Below are 11635 nucleotides of genomic sequence, written 5' to 3' on the forward strand. Positions count from 1 at the left end.
CCATTCCTGTCTCCAGGGGATCTTCCCCACCCAGGGATCGAACCCATGTCTCCTGTATTGGCAGGCGGATTCACTATGACTGAGCCACTGGGAAAGCCTATTGGGGACTTAGTATACTTCTGTAACAAATACTCATGTAGTACTTATTGCATGCTAGGCACCATTCTCAGGGCTTTATAAATCTTAACTCACTAAATTCTCGTAAGCATCCTATGCATTAGGTACAGTCATTATTCCTGTCACACGCTAGTAAAGTAATGCTCAAAATTCTCCAAGCCAGGCTTCAAAAGTATGTGAACTTCCAGATGTTTAAGCTGGATTTAGAAAAGGCAGAGGAATCAGAGATCAAATTGCCGATATGTTGGATCATTGAAAAAGCAGGAGAGTTCCAGAAAAACATCTACTTCTGCTTTATTGACTATGCCAAAGCCTTTGACTGTGTGGATCACAACAAACTGTGGAAAATTCTGAAAGAGATGGGGATACAGACCACCTTACTGTCTCCCAAGAAATCTGTATGCAGGTCAGGAAGCAGCAGTTAGAACTGGACATGGAACAACAGACTTGTTCCAAATACAAAAAGGAGTATGTCAAGGCTGTATATTGTCACCCCGCTTATTTAATTTATATGCAGAGAACATCATGAGAAACGCTGGGCTGGAGGAAGCACAGCTGGAATCAAGATTGCCAGGAGAAATATCAATAACATCAGATATGCAGATGACACGACACTAATGGCAGAAAGTGAAGAGGAACTAAAGAGCCTCTTGATGAAAGTGAAAGAGGAGAGTGAAAAAGTTGGCTTAAAGCTCAACCTTCAGAAAGCTAAGATCATGGCATCTAGTCCCATCACTTCATGGTAAATAGATGGGGAAACAATGGAAACAGTGACAGACTTTATTTTTGGGGGCTCCAAAATCACTGCAGATGGTGACTGCAGCCATGAAATTAAAAGATGCTTGCTCCTTGGAAGAAAAGCTATGATCAGCCCAGATAGCATATTAAAAAGCAGAGACATTACTTTGCCAACAAAGGTCTGTCTAGTCAAAGCTATGGTTTTTCCAGTGGTCATGTATGGATGTGAGAGTTGGACTATAAAGAAAGCTGAGCACTGAAGAATTGATGCTTTTGAACTGTGGTGTTGGAGAAGACTCTTGAGAGTCCCTTGGACTGCAAGGAGATCCAGCCAGTCCATCCTAAAGGAGACCAGTCCTGAATATTCATTGGTAGGACTGATGCTAAAGCTGAACCTCCAATACTTTGGCCACCTGATGCGAAGAACTGACTCATTTGAAAAGACCCTGATGCTGGGAAAGATTGAAGGCAGGAGGAGAAGGGGACGACAGAGGATGAGATGGTTGGATGGTATCACCGACTCAATGGACATGAGTTTGAGTAAACTCCAAGAGTTGGTGATGCACAGGACAGGGAGGCTTGGCGTGCTGCAGTCCATGGGGTGGCAAAGAGTTGGACACGACTGAGCAACTGAACTGAACAAGTAAGGATTCTGAGGCACAGAGAGGTTAAGTAACTTAACCTCTGTTAAGTTACTGTTAAGAACCAGTCTGTTGTTGCAAAGTCACACAGCTAGCAGAGTCAGGAAGTCTGGCGGAGAGCCTGAGCTTTAACAGTTCGCCCTCGTGCTGCTCTCTTGGTACACCACTCGAGTCCGGTTTTTATGTCCCTGTGTCTACTTTCTGCTGATAGGGACCCCTCCATTACCTGGATTGCCACTCCTCTACACACAAATACTGGTTTTGTGAGTCAAAAACACAAAGTTGTCCATTTCCATTCTCAACCCACATTCAGCATTTCCAAGACTTGCTTTCTTCTCCTCCTCTCTGTTAATTCTGAACACAACCATCTCCCCAGTGAGACTGGAAGCAACTGTGATTTGAACAGCAAATCTTTCCTTTCCTCTTCCACATTCCAGAACATGGTACAGTGCTCTGGACATAACAGGTATTTCTTGAGTATTTGTTAAAGAAATAGAGAAGTTTAGAGAAATTTTCCTGTTCTTTTCTTTAAGGTTAAACTGCTAATAAGAGTTAAAAACACTAAAACCCATCTGGCACTTCTGAGCTGGATTATGGGAAAAGTGAATAGACAGTCCGGTCCAGCTGTAGGAACACAGGCCTGGGTGAGCACCCAGAGAGACCTTGAACCTGGAGACTAAGTAATATTAATGTTTCCGGTGGTAGAGTGGCCAGTGGATAACAGATTGTATTTAGGGAGGAGGAGGAAATATGTTAGGTTTAATAACACAGTTAACACTATTTTATAGCCTTTTAGGATAGTTCTTTTCTGAGAGGTCTGTGGGTATTTAAAGATGGCCACGTGTTCTTTGCTCCTGTGTCATTCGGCACTGGAGTCCCCTTTCCCTCCTCTTGAATCTGGGTTGGACCCAGTGATTGCCAGTTATTTGACCAGTTGAATGCAGTGGAAGTTGTGCCGTGTGATTTCCATGTCTCGGTCAGCAGGAGCCCATTGGCTTCCTCCTTGGCCTCTGGGAACGCTCACTCTTGGAACCCAGCCACCATGCTGTCAGGAAGCCCAAGCAGCTCCGTGGAGAGGCCAACATGCCGGGGAGCCAAGGTCTCTGGCTGGGAGCCGCTGCTGAGGTCCCAGGCTAGAGCCAGCACCGATCTGCCAGTCAGGTGAAGAAGTCACCCTGGAGTGGACCCTTCAGCCCACCAAGCCACCCCAGCTGATGCATGTGGAGCAGAAATGCTCTGTCTCAGCAGGGCTTTCCCAAATTCCTGACTTGAAAACACTGTGAGCAAGTTGAAATTGTTGTTTTATGTCATAAGCAGCAGAGAGTAGCAATAATGTCACAATCAGCACAGTGACAAACAGCCACAAATACAGCCCATCAAAGAGCTTCTCATTTATACTTAATTTTTCCCCAAACGTACCCACTAGTCCTACATATTTGGCCTGCTCTCAGCCCTTGAGTCATGCGCTGCTTTGGAAAGAAACTGTTCACATCATAGGTCATGGTTCAGAACTGTAACAAGTGAGAAAAACAAAACAAAACTAAACCAAACCCTATGGCTCTATTATTCTAGGATCAAATTGTGAGGAAATTAAAATGTGACACCCTGCACTGGAAAAATTCAACACACAATCCCGTGATTGCTTTAAACCCAGATTTATGGTGTTAAGAAAAATCTAGGCCTTTAACTAGACCAAATAGTTACTAGATCAGTTATTTCAGAGCAAAGTTATAGACCTGATATAGGACCACCCCATAATATAATAGGCAGAACAAGAATATCTTCCCACTTCTGACCCTTGAGGGGCTTCCCTGGTGGCTCAGATGGTAAAGAATCTGCCTGCAGTGCAGGAGACCTGGGTTCAATCCGTGGGTCAGGAAGATCCCTTGGAAAAAGGATTGGCAACCCATTCCAGTATTCTTGCCTGGAGAATTCCATAGACTGGGGAGCCCTTGTGGGCTACAGTCCACGGGGTCTCAAAAAAGCTGGACACAACTGAGCGACTTAACACTTTCACTGACCCTTGAAGCCTATTACTAAGAATTGATTCATTTGTCTTTATAAAGTGCAAAACATAGTGGGAAGGTTAATAAATTAACAGTTAATAGAACTCTCAATCATTCACAAGTTAAATCAAGGAGCAACGTTCCAGTTTACTATGTAAGCGCAGGGGGAAATGGGGTGACTGCTGGAGCAATCAGGAGACAACAGGAGGACCCCAGGCATCTGGGAGTCGGAGGAGGAAGTCTGGGAGACAAAAAGATGTAAAAAAGGGAAGTGGGGTGTGTCTGCAAACTCCTCCTCCTTTACTGGCATCTTTTAGGCAGACCAAGCTTCTGGGACTTATACGAGAACCTTTGATACGCAGAGGTTTAGAGAGGGTTAAATAAAACAGCTGAGAGTCCTCAGTTATTCTCTCCAATTATTGCCTCATCATATTCTGCTTCCTCCCACTGTCATCCCTTTTCTGCCCCTTTCAAGTGCTCTTTAAAATTGAATTTGCTTGACCTCTTGGTGACTGTCATTCTCAACTGAGCAGGGTATTCCTGTCTCTGCTCTCCCCAGGTGGCCTCAGATGCTCCTGGCCTTATAGCTTGTCAGCTCATGATCAGAATATTTGCAGAATAGTCAAAAAACCCTAAAAGAGATAGTTAAACAGATTTTTCTCCTCAGGGCTTGCATGAGCTGTCTTCATACTTCTAGGGAAGCCCACATCACCAACCAAGTCTTTGAGGACACGGAAGAAAAAGTGCCTGGTTATTTTTGCATAGCAGTTCAGATGAGATATACTGCTGCTGCTAAGTCACTTCAGTAGTGTCCGACACTGTGCGACCCCATAGACGGAAGCCCACCAGGCTCTGCCATCCCTGGGATTCTCTAGGCAAGAACACTGGAATGGGTTGACATTTCCTTCTCCAATGCATGAAAGTGAAGAGTGAAAATGAAGTCCCTCAGTCGTGTCCAACCCTCGGCGACCCCATGGACTGTAGCCTACCAGGCTCCATGGGATTTCCCAGACAAGAGTACTGGAGTGGGGTGCCATTGCCTTCTCCCAATTAGATATACATAGAGATATTTACATGGTTCAAATAACTTTCTCCACTGATTGTTTCACTTCCCCTTGTGTCTTATGTTCCCTGTTGGCTCAGATGGTAAAGAGTCTGCCTTCAATGCAGGAGACCTGAGTTCAATCCCTAGGTAGGGAAGATCTCCTGGAGAAGGGCATGGCTACCCACTCAGGTATTCTTGCCTGGAGAATTCCATAGACTGAGGAGCCCTGGTGGGCTATAGTAGATGGGGTCACAAGGAGTCAGACATGACTAAGTGATTAACACACACACACACAGTATGTCTAATTAGTCACAGGGCAAAGACTATTCTGAAGAAGAAAGGGATATTTCCTCTCTTCCCTGTGTCTACGCCATACATCTCATGGGGGCGAGGTTCTCTCTACAATTAATAAGGACCTAAGACATTGATGTCCATCTCTTGGAAGGAAAGGACAGATGAAACCTAGGGCTTGGGTTGTGTTTCTATCAAAGCCCTTGCCTTCTTTTTATTTTTGTCCAACCTTGCCTACCATGGCAGACTACCAATATCTGAGTTTTCCCCTCTGGGGCACACAATTAGACTGATTTCCATCCTACAGCATCTGTGTGAGACCATGTGACTGATTCCTGCCAATGGGATCCCTCTCACAGAGGAGAAGTATGTCCCTTAGAGTAACTGAACATTAGAATCAGGCTTTTCCCCTCAAATATCCTGCAGACTGACTGTAAGATGACTCTTCTGAACTCTGAAGAGTCAGCTGGTTTACTGCTACTTGTAGAGCAAACTGGAAACCATCAACCCTTCATCAATGGAACCTTGGGTGTGGCATCTTCGTGGTTTTACCCAACCATGTCCCCCATCCCGAATGGGAAAATCCACTTATAAGGGAAGGGACACATGGTCAGCTGATGGTTTTTAACATCCTGTCACAACTACATTTTTAGCTGGACTGTCAATAAAAAATGAATGTGTCCTAAAATCCCTTGTCAGTTTTAGACCCATGTAACTTCCTTTAAAACATCACATGCCCCTTAAAAGAAGAGGCTATGCTTTTAAGCTATCTGAGAAGTGAATGTCCATAACCACTTTCAAATTTATGGGATTATAAGGTCAGGTCTTCCCATGCCCTAAAAATTGGAGTCCAGCTTAATATGGTTTTCCAGACTTAAATCACAACTGCTCTGACCAGCAAGCTCACAGCTTCCACTTTTTACATCAATTAAAATGTTCTTTTTCTCAATTTCACCCTTCTCTCGCCCTTGTCTTTCTCTCCACCTCAACAAAACCACCAGTTTATCAAATCACCAATTTATCAAGTGACTGCTGTGGAAACTTCACTAGAGATGCTGTGTTTTACTTTAAATATCACCCACCCAGGGTGCCCCGCTGAGTGTGAGCAGATGTGTGCTTATTCTGGCCGACCGCCAGCCAGCCACTGAGCCATTGCTCCTGAGGGCCTGTGTTCACCTCTGTGAGTTTATCACAGGAAAGGTATCTCTTTCCAGAGAGCTCTCTTAACGACAGAAAGAAATCTGTTTTGCTTTGTGCTTTAAACTGTCCGCCCCGTGTGTTGGAGACACCTCTGTACAACAGTCTAGAGGCAGAGAACGGGGCTCTGTGGTGGTCTGTGCGGCTCAGAAAGCCAAGTTTTTGTTTTGTCTTTCTTCCCTGATAGAAGGGATCCAGGCAACTCTGTGTATCACTGAGAAGTGGATTCAGGGTAGAGCTGACAGCCTCCCAGCCCCACTTTGGTCTTGTACCACCCCTTCTCCCCATCCACCCAGGGGTCTTCTAAGCCCCTCTTGCTATAAATTGAACTGTGTCCCTCGGAAGAAGATGTGCTGCTGTCCTAATCTCCAGTATCTCATAATCTAACCTTATGTGGGGACAGGGTGTTTATGGAGGTAATCGACTTAAAATGAGGTCACTGGGGTGGGCTGTAATCCAAGGTGACTAGTGTCCTTATAAAAAGGGGAAAGCTGGACACGGAGACAGAGATGTTCAGGGGAAAGAAGGCCATGTGACTGGGGTGATGCAGCTACGGGTGAAGAAAAACCGAGAATCGCCCTGAACACTGGAAGCCAGAGGAGGCTGGGATGGAGTCTCCTCCAGAGGCATCAGAGGAAGCACAACCTTGCTTTTGGACTTTAAGCCTCCACAACTGAGACAACACATTTCTGTTTGGTTAAGCCAACCAGTTTTTGGTACCTTGTCAGAGCAGCCTTAGGAAACTAAAACTCCCCCCTTCCCAGCGCTTGAAACAACTGCCTTAGAGGCCAGGCTCCTCCATCATCGTATACCACTCTGGCAGCATCCCAACCGGAAATGCTTCCTGCCTGTGTCCTCCAACTACCAACACTTTTCCGTCTTATGTCCCACTTCTCGTGGCCTTGGCCTCTGCAATGATTTAATAAAAATGAAGTGATTACCGAGGAACCAATGTGCAGTAAAGCAGGAAGGTGCTTTAATGGTACACGTTGTATATAACATTTCCCAGAGGTTTCTTAGGAAGAAAACCTTACACTGACATGTCTCAAACTGAAGCATGAGTTCTCTCTGAGCATTTTATATCCTGTGCTTGGATTTATAAGACAATCCAAAAAAAGTATCAATTTTCCATGTTTAAGATCAAAACTTCTGTTTTGCTATGGTTGTTTTAATTGAATCCAATTACTACAGAAGACATTATTTTTAAAAATTTATTTTTCCAACTTTACTGAGGTCTAATTGATAAATAATTGCATACATTTGAGATACACTTTGTGATGTTTTGAAATTTGATACATTGTGAAATGATTGCCACAACCAAGCTAATTAATGTATGTTATAAAATTAATATATGCTGCTGCTGCTGCTAAGTCGCTTCAGTCGTGTCCGACTCTGTGCGACCCCATAGACAGCAGCCCACCAGGCTCCCCCATCCCTGGGATTCTCCAGGCAAGAACACTGGAGTGGGTTGCCATTTCCTTCTCCAATGCATGTTAATATAGTTAATATATGCTATATAGTTAATTTACGTTATATAGTTACCTTCATCTTTGGTGAGAGGACATTATGTTTTAAATGAATTTTTCAAGCTGAAGTTTGCAAGGCACTTTTGTTTTCCTTTAAGAAGAGCCCATTTATTTCTCAATATTAACAAATAAAAGGAGTTGTCAGAGAGGAAGCTGGCTGAGGGCACTAAGGGCTCTCTTCCACCTTACCACTTGCCTGTTCTGATATGAGCTGAATCTCATGTGATGTGGAGCCCATTTGCTAGCTCATCGTTAGCCATTACATGTACATATACATTTGTTTGAGGTTTTTAGAACACAAAAAAGATTGTTCACCTCTTTCTGCCCATTTAAACTGCCTTTCTACATTGCACTCTTTCCCCCTCATGGAGCAAATATGCCGTGAGCTACTTTTAAAATCAATTATTCAGGGTCTTGGAGGCTGGAAGATGGAGCAGAAGTTCCCTGGAGCATTTCAAAGTAAACATCACATTATAAATGAAGAGCTCTTTATAAACAGGCCGAAGGGACGGGGAATAGAAATACAAGTGGACGGGCTGGATTCCAACCCCCGCCTAACCTCCAGGAAAACTTTTTTCACCAGCAGGAACCTGAGCACACCTGCTGGGAAAGTGCTTGGGAATCCTTGAGGGTGATGCCCCTGCCTCTGAGTCAAGTGAAAAGGGTCTCTGCTGCATGCTGCATGTGAGTGTTGGGGAAGAATCCTCTTCTCCAGGCCTGGTTCCTCCCTCTGAGCATCATCGGCCAGGAAAGAAGACACGCTCCTCTGCTGAGGTTACACAGAGGGGAGGGCGGGCCAGAGTAGGAGGGAAAGGTGGGCTGGGTTGCTCCTGTCTTACAAGACGCCCCCTCCAGGCTGCCTTCCCAAGGCCTGACTTCTAGCCCTCCCATGGCCCGTCTGGGGCAGAGGGCCTTAGCAGCTGCCTGGAGGAAGGTTTAGACAAGGGGAGAGCAGGAGATGGTCTGACGGGATGAAAGCTTGACCCAGGATTTTTTTGGGGAATGGAAAGATATACAAGGTTATGGTTAGATTCCTCATTACTCTGTTTTCAAAGCAGATCAGGTACCTCCTATGGATCAGGCCTCCAAAAGGGCCTTCTAGGGACCACGGGCCAGTTTTGTTCTCTCCTTAGAAAATAGTTAGGTGTAGAAGCCACCTTGAAAACATCTTCTTACTGGTCCTCTGGGAGTAGCAAGGATTCAGCAGGTCTTGGCTGAGGAATGACAGGTTACGTAATCTTTTACCAGGTACTAGAAAATCCATCTTAAACACAATTGCACAAAACCCCATAATGTTTAATTAAAATATAATATGTACACATATGCCTATACAGTTTTACATGGCATGATCTTTTCATCATGAGTGTTATGTTTTAATTAAACATTAATCAGTGGGCACAAAGTTTCAGGTAAGGAAGGTAAGTTCTAAAGATCTGCTGTACAGAATGACTGTCATCAAAAAGAACATGACAAATGCTGGTGAGGATGTAGAGAAAAGGGAACCCTTGGACACTGCTGGTGGGAATATAAATTGGTGCAGCCACTATGGAAAACAGTATGGAGGTTTCTCAAAAAACTAAAAATAGAACTACCACATGACCAAGCAATTTCACTACTGGGTATATATTCAAAAAAGCCAAAAAACACTACATAATTTGAAAAAATATATGTATCCCCATGTTCACAGAAGCATCACTGATAATTGCCAAGATATGAAAGCAAACTAAGTGTCCATTAACAGATGAACAGATTAAGATGTAAGATTTATATATGTGTGTGTGGATATATACACGTATTTATAACACAATGGAATACTACTCAGCAATTAAAAAGAAGGAAAGTACCTGTGGTCAATAATAATGTTTTGTACACTTAAATATTTATTGAGAGAGTAGATATCATACTAACTGTCCTTACCATACAAAAAAAAATATATATTTAATAAAAAGTAAATTTTCTCCTCTACCAGATCTTCAGGCTTTCTCTTCAGAGGCAACCAATTTATCCTGCCAAATATTTTTCTATGCATCAACAAAATCATAGATGCATCAGTGTATACATATGTTATTTTATGTGCATGGAAGACTATCATACCCAATATTTGAGATCTTGCTTTACTCATTTACATATGTAAGAGATCTTTTCATGCCTACACAGAACCATCTAACTCATTTTTAAAATGAGCTGTCCTCTTTATACTATGGGTACTTCAGTGAACATCTCATACATACATCTCTTATCAGGTATGCAAATTTATCTGCCAGATTTATTTGTAGCAATAGAACTGTTAGGTCAAAGGTATATGAATTGTTTATTATCATAGATATTGACAAATTGCCCTCTAAGGACACCATGTTGATTTAGATTCTCTGCCTCTCTGCACTCTTACCAGTGTTGCACGTTTTCAAACTTTCTGATCTTTGTAAAATGTGTAAGTAAACAAATGTGTCTCAAATGATTTTCCTGTTTCCAGTCTTGTTCCCTTTAGTTCACTAAACACCCCGCAGCTTGCGTGATTTTTCTTAAACGTGGATCTAATCCTGTAACTCAGCTCAGGACCCTTCCGTGACTCCTCACTGTCTTTGGGATAAAGCTCTGTTTCTTGGACTGGCTCACAAAGTCCTTAGCATCTGGGCCGGTGCTCGGGGCCACCATCACTCAGCCACGCTAGACTACTCTGCCTTCCTCAGACAGGTCCTGCCCCTCCTCACCTCATCCAGGCCTCTCCTCCTTTCTCCTCCTGTCTGAGACCTCTCTCCTTTGCCTGTCTCCCCTTCTCTGGCTCATTCTTACTCATTATTCTGGTTACACCTTTCATATGGCACCCACTAGGTTATGATGGGGTGCACCCTGGCTGCCTCCACATCCTCTAAACATCACCTTTTAAATCATGTAAAAGTTGGCACATGTAAAATAACAAATACATATGTGTACATGTATGTGAGTTATGAAACATAGTCATAAAAATGAATACCTACGCACCTACCAACCACCTTAAGAACCAGATAGCTGCCAACACTGTAACATATGCTGCTTTCCATACCACACTGGGTGGTAATGGTCTCTATACTTATCTCTATTTTGCACCAGAGTCTCAGTTCTAGGCCCCATGGGTCTGGGTCTGACTTGGGCATAGTGATATCCCAGGGCCAAGCACAGAACCTCACAAGTTTTATTGAAGGCCTTAATAATATTTAAAAATTGAATTCAATAATATTCAGAGGATGAGATAGTTGGATGGTATCACCCACGCAATGGACATGAGTTTGAGCAAACTCTGGGAGATGGTGAAGGACAGGGAAGCCTGGTGTGCTGCAGTCCACAGGATCACAAAGAGTCAGACATGACTTAGCAATTGAACAGCAACAACAATATCCAGAAAGAGGACTACTTTAAAAAATAAAAAGTAACAAGGCTCCCAGAGAGCAGGCTAGTTAAGAACCTACCGTCAGTTCATTCTATACACTCTGGGTCATTTTTCTAAAGTTGGGTATCAGTTTGTACAGCTTAAGCTTCCTTCGCTGGCTCCTTCAGTGAGGCTAGGCCGCTGGGACATATTTTTTCTTTCTTTTTGCTTTGCTGTTGTTCATTTACATTTTCAAATTGTTTATCATCAAGGTTGAATAGCTCTTGACTTACCAGCAGTTCACCTTAATGTTGTCATTGCAAAGTAAATGACTTTATTGCCCTTATTCTTTAAACTTGCCCTGATCCATGATTTAAAGAACTTTTGTTAATGTTTTTGAATTACAATCTTTACTACCCTTTCCAGATATTGACGGAGAAGGCGATGGCACCCCACTCCAGTACTCTTGCCTGGAAAATCCTGTGGACGGAGGAGCCCAGTAGGCTGCAGTCCATGGAGTCGCTCAGAGTCGGACAGGACTGAGCTACTTCACTTTCACTTTTCACCTTCATGCATTGGAGAAGGAAATGGCAACCCACTCCAGTATTCTTGCCTGGAGAATCCCAGGGCAGGCGAGCCGGGTGGGCTGCTGCCTATGGGGTCGCACAGAGTCGGACATGACTGAAGTGACTTAGCAGCAGCAGCAGCTAAACAACAATAATACGTTT

Source organism: Bison bison, unplaced genomic scaffold (genome assembly GCF_000754665.1).
Source record: "Bison bison bison isolate TAMUID 2011002044 unplaced genomic scaffold, Bison_UMD1.0 scf7180017864274, whole genome shotgun sequence".
Taxonomy (NCBI): Eukaryota; Metazoa; Chordata; class Mammalia; order Artiodactyla; family Bovidae; genus Bison; species Bison bison.